This window comes from Halichoerus grypus, chromosome 2 (assembly GCF_964656455.1).
Source record: "Halichoerus grypus chromosome 2, mHalGry1.hap1.1, whole genome shotgun sequence".
NCBI classification, from domain to species: Eukaryota; Metazoa; Chordata; class Mammalia; order Carnivora; family Phocidae; genus Halichoerus; species Halichoerus grypus.
In genome coordinates this window covers 178635132-178649556 of record NC_135713.1, presented here as the reverse complement: position 1 = coordinate 178649556, position 14425 = coordinate 178635132, and the positions used below count along the sequence as shown (strand labels likewise).

Here is a 14425-nt window from a genome sequence, read left to right as displayed (position 1 = left end):
GCCAGGCATGTGGGGTGTGAGGCTGAGGATGCGGGGGGTGGGGGGTGAGCTGGGGAGCAGGGCAAGAAATGGGGTGCTGGGAAAAGGGGGGAAGGCAGGGGGCCTGGTGTACTGAGGTCCAAGCACCACATCAGGTACTTTACCTATGTTAGATTCCATTTCATCCTTCGAGGGTCCCAGTAATAAATCCCAACGTCAACTTGGGGCCCTCACTCTACACCAGGCATATCACTAGGCTCTTGACGTAGATTACCCCGGAGGGCGAAGTGCACTCCCTCACTTTACAGATGAAGAAAGTAAGGCTCGGCGAAGGGCCGCCACTTGCCGAAGAGCCATTTGCAAGGCCCCATGTGTCCTACAGCTCCCCGAAATGTGTCACCAGACATTAACTGCGCCGAGGGTAGGTGTTCCCACAGGTGTAAAATCAGGTAAGTCCTTGGCTTGATTCTAGTATTTGCTTCAGGGCTGACCCGGGTGGACTAGATTAATGGTTGCCTATTACCCAGGTACTTGGTAAATGCTTTGTGGCTCTTTCTTCCACGCAGATCCCGTCAGCCCTAGAAGGCAGGGACTCCCTCGTTTCTCTGGCATGTCCCCAGAACACCCAGCTCCTGGCTCCTCCATGGAGCCTGACAGACTGGCCTGGAGGCCAAGGAGAATGCAGGCGGCTCAGCCCCACTGTCCTACTCCTGACAGGGTGTTGTCTCCTCAGCCAAGTCCAACAGGCGACAGGGGGTGGGGCGGGGGTGTGTGTCAAACACAGCCAGGCACCACAGGGCCTGGGTGCGGTCCTCAGTCTGCTGAGTGAACTTAGCCAAGTCGTTTCCCTCTCTGGATCTCAGCTGCCCCATCTGCCCAACAAAAAGCCAGGTCCTACCCTCTGACTTCCAGAGACGTGCAGGGCAAACGGTTACCCAGGACTGCTCTCCTCTATTGGCCATTAGAACACGAACCAGCCCCCAAAGAGCTCCTGAGAGGCCCTGACCAACCAGGTTCCAGCGTTGCCACTCCCAGCATCTGCTCTCCTCCAGGCCAACTTTGGGTGTTAAGCTTCTTTCTTCTTGAACCTTGACCAAAAAAGATGGAAACAGGAAACATCTCTGAACAGACCCAAGAGGGAAGATTCTCCATCTCTCCAGCATACCTACCCCGCATTTGAGAAACCATCATAACACACAACTGATCGCCCAGCTTGACTCCAGTAAAAATACACTGGCTTCCAAAGAAGAGGATGGAGATCAGATTGTGAGGCGTCTCACCTTCCAACCTCCATCCTGGCTTCACTTCCTACTGCCTCAATTTGCCCCAGGAAGATAAGCATCAAGAGGTTTGGGGGCGGGGGAAGGAAAGCCACGGGAGAGAGGAGAGGTGAGGGAGCAGGAGAGACCCAAAGGTATGCGTGAGCAGATTCTGGAATTGGGGACACAGATGTACACTTTGACAACCAGGCCATGGGACTGGGTGAGCAGGGCCTGGCCCTGGCCCAGTGGAAAGGTAGCAAGGGAAACCGGGTATGTACTGTTACTTTGCAGAGGTGCGAGTGTGGTGTTCCCTCTCCTCCAGGTACAGACAAAGCCCGGAGCACGTATCTTCTGCGTCCCTCCTCCACCACCCCCCACCCAGACAGGGTCCAACCGCGGGCACCTCATGCTATGTCTGATGCCGCATCAGGCTTGGAGCCGAGGCCTTAGGAACTTGGACACGGGGGTCGGAATCACTTGGCATGAATGCAGACTCCTGTCCCTAATGGGTCCACGTGGATACAGATACACCTGCCAGGATTTGGGGCACGTTGTTTAACCTCCTTCAGCCCCCTCTGTAAAAATCCTGTCTCTCGTGTAAGCTGCTTGAGCATTTAATGAGCTCATATATGTAAAACACAGGGTAGCTAGCACAGGGCTAAGACATGATGTCTTCCCTGCCAGACACCCCTTCTCTGGGCTGAACCCGAACCCCATAAAAGCAAAAGAGGCAGGGGGAGGGGCTGAGAGGCCAGGGAGCCCCCACATCATAGTCTAATATCCCGGAGGGAGAAAAATGATCACTGTAGGAAATGAGGTAGGACCTATCCAAAGTAGGAGAAACAGCTCTTCTGATGCTGTGCTGGTTAAAATCACAAATCTCCACTCAAGAGAGCATATGAAAATAATGAGACACTGTCAGATATGAAACGCCAGCCCACGGCAAGACCTATCACTCACAAGGCCGGACCATCTTGGGCCCATCCCACCCCCTGGCCATTTTTTTCCCTCTTTGCCTACATCCTGGCAAGACACGGGTTTGTCTGAATAAGCCCTGAGCTCTGGAAAATGTGGAGGTGATTCCCAGTATCGTAACCCTGCTGAGGCAGCAAACACAGAGCCCTCCTCCCCCCAGCGCCCACCTTGCACATACAGGGGACTAATCTGCGGCCGGGGGACAGAGACTTGCTGACAAAGGAATTGGACTGTTGCAAAGAAAGAATTTAAGCAAACGCTCATACACACACACACACACACACACAGCATTTGTACCACCTGACTTTTTGCTCCCAGCTCTGCAAGGCCTCTGCCATCTGGACAGTGGGGAGAGAGTGGCCAGGAAAGGTTATTCCTGGCTGGGAGAGTCTGAGAACCACTCTGTGAAGGCAACATGGCGGGGGGATCGACCAATGCCATTTGGATAGCACATCCCAGCCCCTACTAGGCACATGGGCCGTGGGGGTGGCCCACGTGACAAGACATCATCCTGCCCTTCAGGAACCTCCACTGCAGTGAGAAACACCTAGAGTTCAACTTTAGTGTTGTCTGGGAAAAAAAAAAAAAAAAAGGCAGGGGGGAGGGGAAGGGGGACGCTGCCATCTTTAAGGATTGGGAGACTCGACAGTCCCTCCCAGCCCTGATCTGTGTAGAACGAAGTTTTGCTCCACATAATCAAGGTACACACAAGGCTATACCACATATTCATTTGTTTTACGTTATTTTGTTTTTTTAATTAACAACTCAAGCACCCAATGTCTCAACAACAGAGGCCCAGCATCTCTTTCTCGAGACCCCAGTTTGTCTGAGGGCCCAGAGTGCTCAGAGGGCCCAATCCCCCTCTAAACTTGCAAACAGAAGAACCCCAGAATTTGGCCAGTTCTCTGTCACTGTTCGTTCTCTCTGCCCCATGGTGTGATTATCGAGGATGGGTGAAATGTCCTGGTGGTGAAATGTCCTGGCTGGTCCAGGTCCCTGTCCACACCACGGTGAAGTGCGGAGTGACCTCCAAGATAATTCTTTGCACTTCACACTCCCTCCCCGCCCACATTGGCCGGAGCGAACCACTATGTGGGGAAAGGTGGGTCAGAAGCCTCCAGTGGGGCTGGCCACAGGGTGTGCGGGACCAGCTCTCCCCGAGAACTCCGAACTCATGTGGTGACCCAGGGCCTCAGGGCAGACTCTGTTTCCTTAAAACAATTTTATTTTTAGAGAGCTTGTCACCTTGTCGGCCACTGGAACTTTGAACTTAGGGGAGCAGGGGATGACACAACTGTCCTTTTCCATCTCAGAAGCCCATGGACTTCTTAAGAAATTGATCCCTCTTCTCCCAGCAATCAGATCTGCGTACTAAGAAATCCCAGGTCCTATTATCCCCTCGTCCCCAGAACAACGGGTGTCCCCTTGCTAATATTTGTGTAGATGGGGTGGGGGGTACTTTCAAGTGCCTGTCTCCTAAATAGTGATGGGTTGAGCCAAGGTGATTTGCAGAACCTAGGAAGAGATTTAGGACAGACTGGCATGATTTCTAAACATCCCCACCTCTACTTTAACAGGATTACACAATAGAGTTATGCAATTACTCAATTGTCAATGCCCCTAATTCTGTAGACCACCCCCACCTGCCGGCTAACTCCCTCAGCCCTGCCCTCACCCCAACCTAGTATCTCCAGACCCACCCTCTTAAAACCAATTCAAACGTCCCCTCCACCATTGTTCCGGAAGAAGGAGCCCTTGATCCATGACAAACTCCTTCCGAAATCTTATTTTGCTAGGGCTTCCATTACAAAGTACCAGAATCCAGGAGGGCTCTAGAGGCTACAAGTCCAAGGTCAAGGTGTCAACAGGGCTGGTTTCCTCCAAGGCCTCTCTCCCTGGCTTGTAGATGGCCGTCGCCTTCCTGTGTCTACACGTGTCTGTGTCCTACTCTCTTCTTATACAGAGACCAATCCCATTGGAGTAGAAGCCCCCCCATATGACCTCATTTTACCTCAATTACCTCTTTAGGGGCCCTATCTCCAAAAATAGTCACGTTCTTAGGTACCAGGGGTTAGGGCTGCCACATTCCATTCCTAACAGTTTCATTCCTTCACTGGAATGAAAAGCCAGGAGGGCAAGGGTCTGCACCTGGTACATGATAGGGGCTCAGTACCTACCATCAAAATGAAAGAATGAATTCAGCTCTTGGGTCACCTATAACTTTGTACCCCAGAGTGCGGTGTGGTCACTTCTGGGCATAACTCACCTCCACTGTGTGGAAGATGCTTTCATGCCGGACCATGCCTGCTGCATCTCGGCGGCCCTCCCAGGCCCTAGTAGGGGCTCCATCAGCTGATCCCAGGAGCAACTCAGAACATGTGCTCACTGGGCTCCTTTGCTGGTCCCCCTCGATCGGCCCCTGAGCCATTCACTCCATCCCTCTGAGCCTCAGCATCCTGTCTGTGAAACTGGCCACGCCAGCCTCGAAGGCCCAGAGAGACCCAGCAGGGATCGCTGTGTGAATGCCTCTTGTAAACTCTCGGGTGCTTTCACAAACGTCAGCTGTTATTCTCGGGCATTTCAGAGCAGTTCCTATGGCCACACAATAAATTACACCCCAGGCGCCACTGCCTGGCTCAGTCGGTTAAGCGTCTGCCTTCAGCTCAGGTCATGGTTCCAGGGTCCTGGGATCGAGCCCCGCATCAGGCTCCCTGCTCATTGGGAAGCCTGCTTCTCCTTCTCCCTCTGCTTCTCCCCCTGCTTGTGCTTTCTCTCTCTCTCTCTCTCTGTCAATTAAATAAATAAATAAAATCTTTTTTAAAAATAAAAAAATAAATTATACCCCGAACTTAGTGTTTCCAAACAACAATGACATTTATTCTGCTCCCAAACCTGCAATGGCTCAGGACGCAGCAGGGGGAGCTGCTCTCTACTCCTCTCAGCATCCCTGGGGCAGCTCCAAGGCCGGAACCCAGCAGCGTATGAGGGCTCCCTCACTCGCAGCTCGGCCAGCTCATGCTGGCAGTCCACTCACATCTCAGCGGGGCTGTGAGCCACAACCCCCCACATGGCCTCTCCATGGGGCCTGGGCTTCCTCGCAACGCCGTAACGGGATGCCATGGCGGGGCGTCCCAAGCCAGAGCCAGGCGGAGCCATACTCCCTTTTATGACCTAGCCCACAGCATCACTTCCTCTGGATTCTATTCATTAAGCACTCACAAAGCCTCAAGGGTAGGGGAAATAGACTCTTCCTTTTGAGGTTGAGTGGCAAGGTTCTGGAAGCCTATGTGGGCCTGAAAATACCGCTGTGGCCAGTTTGGGACAATACCATCTGCCGCAGCAGTTGATACATTGTTTTAATGAGCAAGCCCTTCCTTACTGCCTTTCAGCATTGCTCAGGGCTCCCATTGCAAGACTCCGTTGGCCCAACCTCCTGCCGTAGAGGCTCCCTAACTTCCTTCCGCAGTTACAAGTTCCCACACCCAGCTCAGTCTGTCAGAGCCCTACCCTTGGCAAGAGAAGAGTGCAGATAATAGATTAATAGATAAACCAACTCCGGACACTGGCTTAGCTAGGGAACTCCTCTTAGGTTGTAGAAGGCCACCCTCCTAGAGCCAACCCCATACCCCGAAGGGCCACGCCCGGGAACCTCAGGGAAGAGTAGCCCACATTTGCACCTGGGGGCGGGGCCGCGCAGGGCTGCTGCGTGGCTGGTTGGCAAGCTTTTCACACGCTTCAGCCTCACAGCCCGGGCGGCCACCTGGCCTGCAGAGGTGACAACCTCGCTCCACACGCATCCGCTCCCTCTTCCTGCACCCTGTCCCCTGCCGTTCTGCTCTCCTGAACATTTGGTGATGGGCAAACTCTCCGGCCTGGGAGGGGAATGCTCTGGTCTGAATTAGTTGTTTACAGACCTGGCATCATCAGCCCATATTTCTTCACCCTACCATGGTTCCAGTGACTGGTAAGGGGTACCTGGGCAATCCTGAGGAGTCCCCAGAGGCCATTTCATGTTGAAATGCTCAATAAGTAATCCAGTTCACAGCAGAAACCATCCAAAAAACATTAACCCTCTTGCCCCAAACCATGTAATTTTCCACACGTCCCTTCTGATTCATGTGCATTTGTTCTCTGAGTCATTAGGTCTGTGTTGTCCTTAATTACATCCTGCAACTATGATGAAATCATTTTCATTACGGTCCTGCTGGGCGGGCGGCTCCAGCTCTTGCCACAGAGCTCAAGGGGCAGCCACTGGGAGGCGCCCCCTTGCTCTCACACTCTCACACGCACACACTCCCTCTGGCAACTTCTCATTGCCTCAGGATGAAGTCCAAACTCCTTAATCTGCTTACGAAGGGCTCTGACGTCCGGCCTGCCCAGGGGTCCGGCTTCATCCCTGGCCACTCTCTTTCATATCAAGACAGGCTGAGCTTCCTTGGGTTCCCTAAGTGGCCCATGCTCTCTCTTACACAGCCCACATTCATACTGTTCCCTCTACCCAGAACACGCTTCCCCTTTCTCCTCAACCTTCAGCTATCCATATAGAAGGCACTTTACAGGACAGCCTTCCTCAACTCTCCAGAGAGGCTGTCTCTTGGCGCCCTGTACTTACCTCTCACTCTCCCACTGTATTTATTGACTCACAGCTGTCTACACTCTGTCCCCACCAGTGGACGCTCAGTGAGGGCAGGATTCATCTGACTTATTCATCACGGTGTGCCCGGACCCAGCATCGTGCTTGGCACACAGAGCCCAGCATGAATGAATGAGGCTGGAGTCACTCCTGAGCAGGGTCAGTGACTTCTCTCTTCAACCCCGAACCCCACCAGCATAAGGCAATGTCCCTCAGGCTGCCAGGGACAGGGGGATGAACAGGAGCAATCGAGGGGAAAGAAGGAGGAAGTGGAGAGGGAAAGCAGAGCGGGAAGATGATGTGCAGGGCACATTGCTTCTCAGACCAGGATGCAGTTGGCCCCGGGGTACACGCCGGAATGCCAAGAGCAATTGAAACCACAGAATAAACGGAGCCCATCTTAGAAAGTCAATTTTACTGGACAGTATGTCATTCAAAAATTATTCTTCTATTAAAAGATAGTTATTATGGAGTCATATAAAAAAACCCACATTAATTTTTAAGGAAATAAATGAAACATCAAAGACACTTTATGTGTTTGTGGTGAGATCTTTCCACCACTCCCCCACCTCCCTCCAGGGAGAGTCCACATTTCAAGCTCTTGCCTTCTGGTTCTTTGGTTAAAAAGCCTGAGAAGGGGCTTCCACACAATATAGTGACGGGATTCATCCCGAGAGGGAGAGCCAGGCACAGCCATATTGCCTTTTATGATCTGACCTTGCCACATGTTTCCTCTGTATTTTATTGATGATGAACATTCAAGGCCTTTCAGGATCCCCTGAAAGGCATATATTTGCAAAAGATAGAATCAGGAAAGACCATTCTACTTTCAGATCTAATGCCTTGTTCCTTGGCAACCTGAGGCCCTCACTGAACTCATCGGAAGGCTAGGTATAATGACAAATTTTTTTGTGAAGTACTCGTGCCACCCTTCAACGATGCCAAGACGCTAGCAGCTGACGTGTATGGATCTAAGACACCAGGCACACAAAATGGATGATCTCATTTAACACTCAACAGCAATCCCTGATTCCCACCATTTTACAGATGAGGACAAATTGAGGTTTAGAGATATTAAGTAACTCGCTCAAGATCACACAGTGACTAAGGGGGGACACAGGGACTCGGTCCCAGAAAATGGCCCCAGGACCTGTTCTCTCTGCCCCCAAACTCTACTGCCCAGGAGCTTGGGTGGGCACTTGATGAATGGCTCCTCTATACCCAGCCACTTGGGGCTCTCACCCCCACACCCATGCAAACCACTCCATCCAGGAGAAACCCGTAGAAACTGCCAGCAATTCTCACCTTTGCCTGCAAGCTCTGAAAGAGGGACAGTAAGACAGTTTCATGGCCCTTTGGCTCAGTGTGTAAACATGCACACTTCCCTTTCCCTTGGGGTTATTACAGATCACAGACACATTTGGGGATCACATGTCACAGGTGACAAAGGGAAAGTAGAAACTCAATTCCTCCTCCATGTTTCCTTCCCGACATGTTTCTTAGAGTAAGATCATGGGGTACTGCACGCTGTGCCCAGAACAGAAACTATGACTTTTCTTCTCTTTCAGAGACATATAACTCTCTCTCTCATATCACCAGCATCTTCCTTCTCTGCCTGGTTGGCCAGAGTAAGTTATAACTAGAAAACTAAAGGTCTAGATGAAGTCTTTCCACTATTAACATTTGAAGGAGATAATTCTGTGATGTAGGGGGCTGTCCTATGCATCTGTAGGGTGTTAGCAACATCTTGGCTTCTCTATACTAAGATGCCAGGAGCACCCCTACCCTCTACCTTCTGCAAGTCCTGACAGTTAAAAATATCTCCAGGAATTGCCCAAAGTTCCCTGGAGGACAAGGTCCTTGGATAAGAACCACTGGTCTAAACAAACGGGCCATTTACGTCAAGGAGCTTTCAAGGAAAGTCAAGTCCAAGAATATTTATTGTTGGTGACAGTGAGAATTTCTTACCCCTGGATAGGATTTTAGCTTTTTCCCCTCTCATCAACATATTTCTTTCCTTCATGACATGGGTCACACTTTCTAACTGTAGCAGAAGCTGTCAGTGCCCCCAGCAGTATCCCTGAGGCTTAGAACCTCATTCTGACTGTGTGTGTGGCGTAGAATTTATTAACTTGCCCCCTGTACTACCCCCAACAGCTCTCAACCAATGACTGACAGGAGCTGAGGTATTTCTATGCCAACTACTGAATAAACACCCCAGCTCCCTCCCACCTTAGGCGGGATAACTCTGGGGCATATATTTTACCCTGTTTTCCTAGATTTCTCCCATGGGATTAAGTTCTGGCCACCTACACTGATAGCCAGCTCATGGAAACTTCACATTTCTTGGATAGAAGATGAATGAATCTAATCTGAGAGGCTTCTGCCAACTAGGTAACAATCTCCCACAGGCCCAGAGAGGGGAAGTGACTTGCCTAAAGCCACACAACAGGTCACTGTCAGAGCTCAAATTAGTATCCAGCCCTCCTGGGGTTCCTACTGCTGTGCTCTGTCTCCTGGACTAGCATGGCTGCAAGGCAGGCATAAAAAGTAGGAGCTTCCAATCCTATGGATGAGTCAGGGCCCAGAACAACCCAACTCCTCCTCAACCCTGATGCAGCTCAGCATTTCTGCACTGGTAAGCCCCCTTTGACCTATTCCAGCAGGCTCGTCACTCTCTCTTACTGTCCCCACCATTGCTACAGAGACATTGCAAGACATTTAATCTCTTTGCTCATCTGCCTCCTCTTCTGAACCCTGAGTTCCTTAAGAGCAAGAGGTGATATGTCTTAGGGGTTTTCCCCTCTTTGTATCCCCATTATGTAGCATACGGCATGAGTGGGTGGTCAATAAATGTTTGTAGAGTTACCCTACAGTTATGGAACTCAATTATGTCGTATCATTTCTAAGTGCTACAAGAATTACAGGACTCTTGGTGCCTTTCCAGGATGCCTTTCCAAACTTCACTTCTGAAGTCATCCCCCTAACATTTGATTGCAGAGAATCTTTGGAGGCGCTGCAAAAGAGGCAGTGAGGGAACAGAGAAAGATTTGCTAACATTTATTGAGCATTTATTGCATACTAGGTATCTTTCATGCATTATCCAATTTAATGCTCACATCAGCCCTTTGAAGGGGACATAATTATGAGCTCCCATTTATGAAGGAACCAAGGCTCATAGAGATGAATGTGTATTGCCCAAACTCAGTTGGCAGCAGGAGGTGATGCTGGGCTATGAATCCAGAGAGCCTGACTTTGGAGCCGGCACTCTCCACTCCCCTCAACTCTACCTATCCTGGAGCAATTTCACAATGAGATGCGACAAATAATATGCAAATGTGTGAAAGTTCCTGCTTATCTGTTGACGTAACTGTCTCATGCCTGGGTCTGTGGGTTTGTACAGGATGGAGACCACATCTTTCTCATCCTTGTTTCCTCCATGCCCAGCATTGTGCCTGGCATACAGTAGGTGCTTATTATATGTTAGAGGACTACATGAATGGATCCCTTACACTCTAAGGGGAAAGACATGAAGTCAGACCAGGTGAGGGCTGTTCATGACAACTCGTGGCCAGCATGTTTGTCCCGAAAATCTCTGAGTGGGTCTGGCTTGCCACACCCCTGCAAGATGCTGTCCTGGCTCGCCCCGGCCAGGAGGTTTTCAACTAGGACACAAATTAGCATTTATTTCCTCCATGAACACTTCCCTGATGGACCCCACCTGGTCTGTTTAAAGCGCCCCACTTGGCAGAAGAGAAGATCGAGATCCCGAGGTTCAGAATAACTGGATCAAGGTCAGGCAGATGAGGGTGAACTTGAGCATAGAACTCCTCACTCCTGTCCTCTGTTCCTTGCCCCCTGCACAGTCCTGCATGCAGTTATATGGGAGCATACACAAGTGCTCATGCCTTCATTCTCCTATAGAACACGCCCAAGATGGGACCAACCAGGGGCCTGAGAGATGGGAAAGGAGGAACAGTTAAAGTCTTTCTGTTGACACTCAACTGGAGTGTCAGGAAAACACTTACCCAGTTCCTCCCCAGAGATACCTGTGAATCAGACTTTCTAGCTAATCCAGCCCCCAGTGGTTCATGTCCTGGTCTGCCTTTCAAGAACCAGAGTCGCTTTGGGGTTTGGTTAACAAAGAACCCTGAGAGTCTGCAGAGAACACCAACAAGTCCTATGGTATCAGGGCGTTTGGGGTCTCCGTGTCGGTCTGATTGTGACACACACAACACTCAGCACCATTGTCCAGGCAGGATGCCACTCTGTGCTTGAACACGGAATCAGCCTGATTCAGAGGCCCTTCAGGGGTGCTGCCAGAGTTCTCAAGCTGGATCAGTCCCTTGCTGGGGACCTCACCGTAGCTGGTGCGTAAGCGTTCTTAGACTTAACCACGTTGCAACGTAGCAGCATCTTTGTCTGCTCTCCCTACAGCTCGCAGCCCACTTTACCCTTGAGTGTGAATTCTCTAGGGTTAGGCAGTGATTTTAATAATCTTTATGACCCGAGCACATAGCACAGTGCCAGCATAACAGATGCTCAATAAATGATCCATAAATTAAATTACAATTATACAGCAATCAGAGCCAAGGCAGGAGAATGTGCTTTCCTTTGCATGTGAAGAAGCAAGGACTTGCTGAACCCGGCGCCGTGGAGGGTACCGGGCTTTCACAGTGGACAGGAGTTGCACAGCCCCTGCCCGTGCAGAGTTTATAGCCCAGTGGGGGTGTCAGACAAGTGAACAGACAAATACACAACACAGAGCAGAGGCATCTAGCCCACCCGGGGAGTTAGAAACATGGAGGGGAGCATTCGTTCTACCTTTAGGAGTTATGGTGCCTTTGTTTTTTGCTAGTCACAGGGCAGATCACCTCAACTCACCCACTCTCTCCCTTGGTCCCCACCCTGGTCAGTAGCATCCGGGTGCCAGTGAATCCCCACCTAAGGATGGAGAAGCCAGGAAACGCAGCTCTTCCTCACCAGGATAAAACAGACCCAATGAATGCCCAACACAGGATCTAACACCCAGGAATGTTTGTTGGTAGAATTAATCTGGAGCCAACCCCACAAGCATGGCTGGGAAGATGCCCTGGACTGGTGGTCTGTCCACGCCCATGCTGGTGATTAAGGATGTGCAGTTTGTGTTTGGTACACACACCCGGTGGGAGGGTCAAGCAGGGGGGAAAATTCAACCTGTCTTTTGATCGACAAGCTGAATGCCCAGCTCAAAGCTCTATGGGCTCAAAGCTCTATGGGCTCAAAGCTCTATGGGGTCAGAAGAAAGCACCATCCATGGGGCCAAGCTCTGCCCTTATCTGCAGGGGCCACCCTGCCCCTAAAGATGCCCTAGAGGCTAGCAGAGGCCCTGTCTATGCCCCAGCAAGTCAGCTGGTTGGCTAGGTGATGCGGGACAAGGCAAGAGCATAAAGCACACCAATGGCACCCTCCCAAATTTAAGAGCTTGGCGGGAGGCCTAGGTTGGGCACCCATGCCAAGTGGACGGAGCTGCCATGTCCAAAACCCAAAACACGGATGCCTGAGATTGGGGCATCAACCTCGTCTCGGGTCCTTCGTACCACCGCCCCCTCCCCACCCCCCCACCCCCCGCCCCAATCCCCTCTAGCTCGCGGAACTAGAAAGAACGCCTCTGGCCCGGGACAAACCTGAACCTGACCCCACACCACCTGGACCCCTTCGAGGGCCTGGCTACCTTCCCCCCTTTTTAAAAAATAACCCCCCAGTAAGCGGTCCACGTGCGGCTGGCGTGAGCGCCAGCGGGGCCCTCTAAATCCCCGCGGCCATCCACATTTCAAAGCGGAGCCGGAGGAGTGCGGGTGATTTCTGGGTGCCACACAGATCACTCCCAAGCTCTGATCTATGGATTGTTTTGATTTCCTCCTTTGAACTCTTCCCATCCCGCTCCAGCGGCAGACAGAGATACTGAATTAAGCGACAGACAAGTTGGAGACAATGAACGCCGGGGGCCCCCGCCCCCCCCCGCGCCCCTCCCTCTCCTCCCCGAAGTTTGCAGACATCTGCTAGCTGGAGCCCAGCGCTGGAGTCATAAAGAAGAGCTGGCAGGAGAGTGATGTACGGCCCTGGCCCTCCCGAGTGACTGGCGTTAACCTCCAACGGAGAGAGGCTCACCCCGTTTACGACGGAGCCCTTTGTTTTACACCACTCAGCAGAGGTGCCTTGGCCATGCTGAAGATTTAACCAAATTATAATGAATGATCCTCAGCAGCGCTGTGCCCCTAATTAGAACAAGTTGCACAGACATATTGTCTCCCTGATTTCCTCTGTTCCATTTCTCGCACTCTCTTTCTCTGCTCAGGACACATGGGCCCCATTAAACATTCTAGTATTTAATGTGGTTCCCTTAAATTACTTCTCAAGTTTTCGAGTTCCATTTAGAATTGGATTTTACTCTTTGGGCTGTGTTTTTGATTTGCGGCTTTGTACATTTTGCAACCGCTCTTTTTCTCCACCTAGTGGAGACGGTGGACACCACTTACTAGCACAAAAGGCTGGAAGACAGGCAGCCAAGCCTGCGCGGGTCCAGTCCCACGGTGGTGGCCCGGGAACCCCCCTCACCGGAGGCTCCTTCGGCACCTTTCTCGGAGGAGAGAGGACTGAACACAAGCGTCAGCGGATGTTGTCGATTTCATCGCCCTCAACCCAATCACCTAACCCTCATCGCCATTAAAGATGGTGAGGACTTTCCAGGCGTATCATAATTTATACAGAAATGAAGAGGATTAAACACTTCCCTTGGTCCATCCTGGGGGTCCATATAGAAAGAGCACCTATTTGGATTCACCTAGGTTGATCACGGGCCTCCATTCCTGCAAATTCTCATTCTGCAGGCAAGGACTCTCTCCTCCCTTGCTGAAGGAGCAAAGAAGACTCTCACACTTTTTAGAGAGGTTGGCAGCAAAATCAGAAATCGAAAGCATACCTCGGGCAGTTCAGTGAGCTGAAATTCCATCTTCCCTGAGCCTTCGTATGTGTAAATTTTACCCTGGGTGTCTGGATATAGAAGCACTGGATATACACGCCCAAGATAGGGATCTATAGGGAGAGCAGCTAAAAGGTTTCCAGGGGAAGATAGGATCGACCGCGGGCTGGCTGGGGGTGTGTGAAGACAGATTCCACGCCCTGCATGTGTTCTCCAGCAGAAAGTTAGTGTTCTTTGAATTAGGAATATTCTGCATGAAACCTCTGAATTGGAAGGGGTTTTGAGGCCCACCCTTGTCGCCCCACGCCAGAAAGCCCTCTAATGCATGCCAGCCAGCGTTCAGGGTCTCTGATGACAAGAACACCTCGACTTCCCCAGGCAGCCCGTGGCTTCTGCGAGGTGCTGTGAGGCATGTCATGGAGTCAAGAATCCATCTGTGTGTCTTCAGGAAAGACATTCGACCTCTCTACGATCTCATTCATTCAACAAATATTTACCAGGGGAACATTCTAGGCACTGGGGATAGATTAGTATACAATTCCTTGATCATTTCAAACAGTGACCTTGTCTATGACATGGAAACAATCGCTCACCTCACCAATGAGCTCATGTTTT

At 51.1% G+C, this 14425-nt stretch overlaps 1 long non-coding RNA gene across 2 annotated transcripts in view; it reads right to left on the bottom strand.

Annotated features, from left to right (window-relative positions):
* The window catches only part of LOC144381014 (uncharacterized), a 93155-nt gene extending 79304 nt beyond the window's left edge, over window positions 1–13851 (bottom strand). Inside the window, exon 1 of one of the 2 annotated variants that reach the window (XR_013445413.1) lies at window positions 13811–13851. This is a non-coding gene — a long non-coding RNA (uncharacterized LOC144381014). The remainder of the gene's footprint in view (window positions 1–13810) is intronic. The other variant, XR_013445412.1, reaches the window with a different exon arrangement.
* Between the last annotated feature and the right edge of the window lie 574 nt (window positions 13852–14425).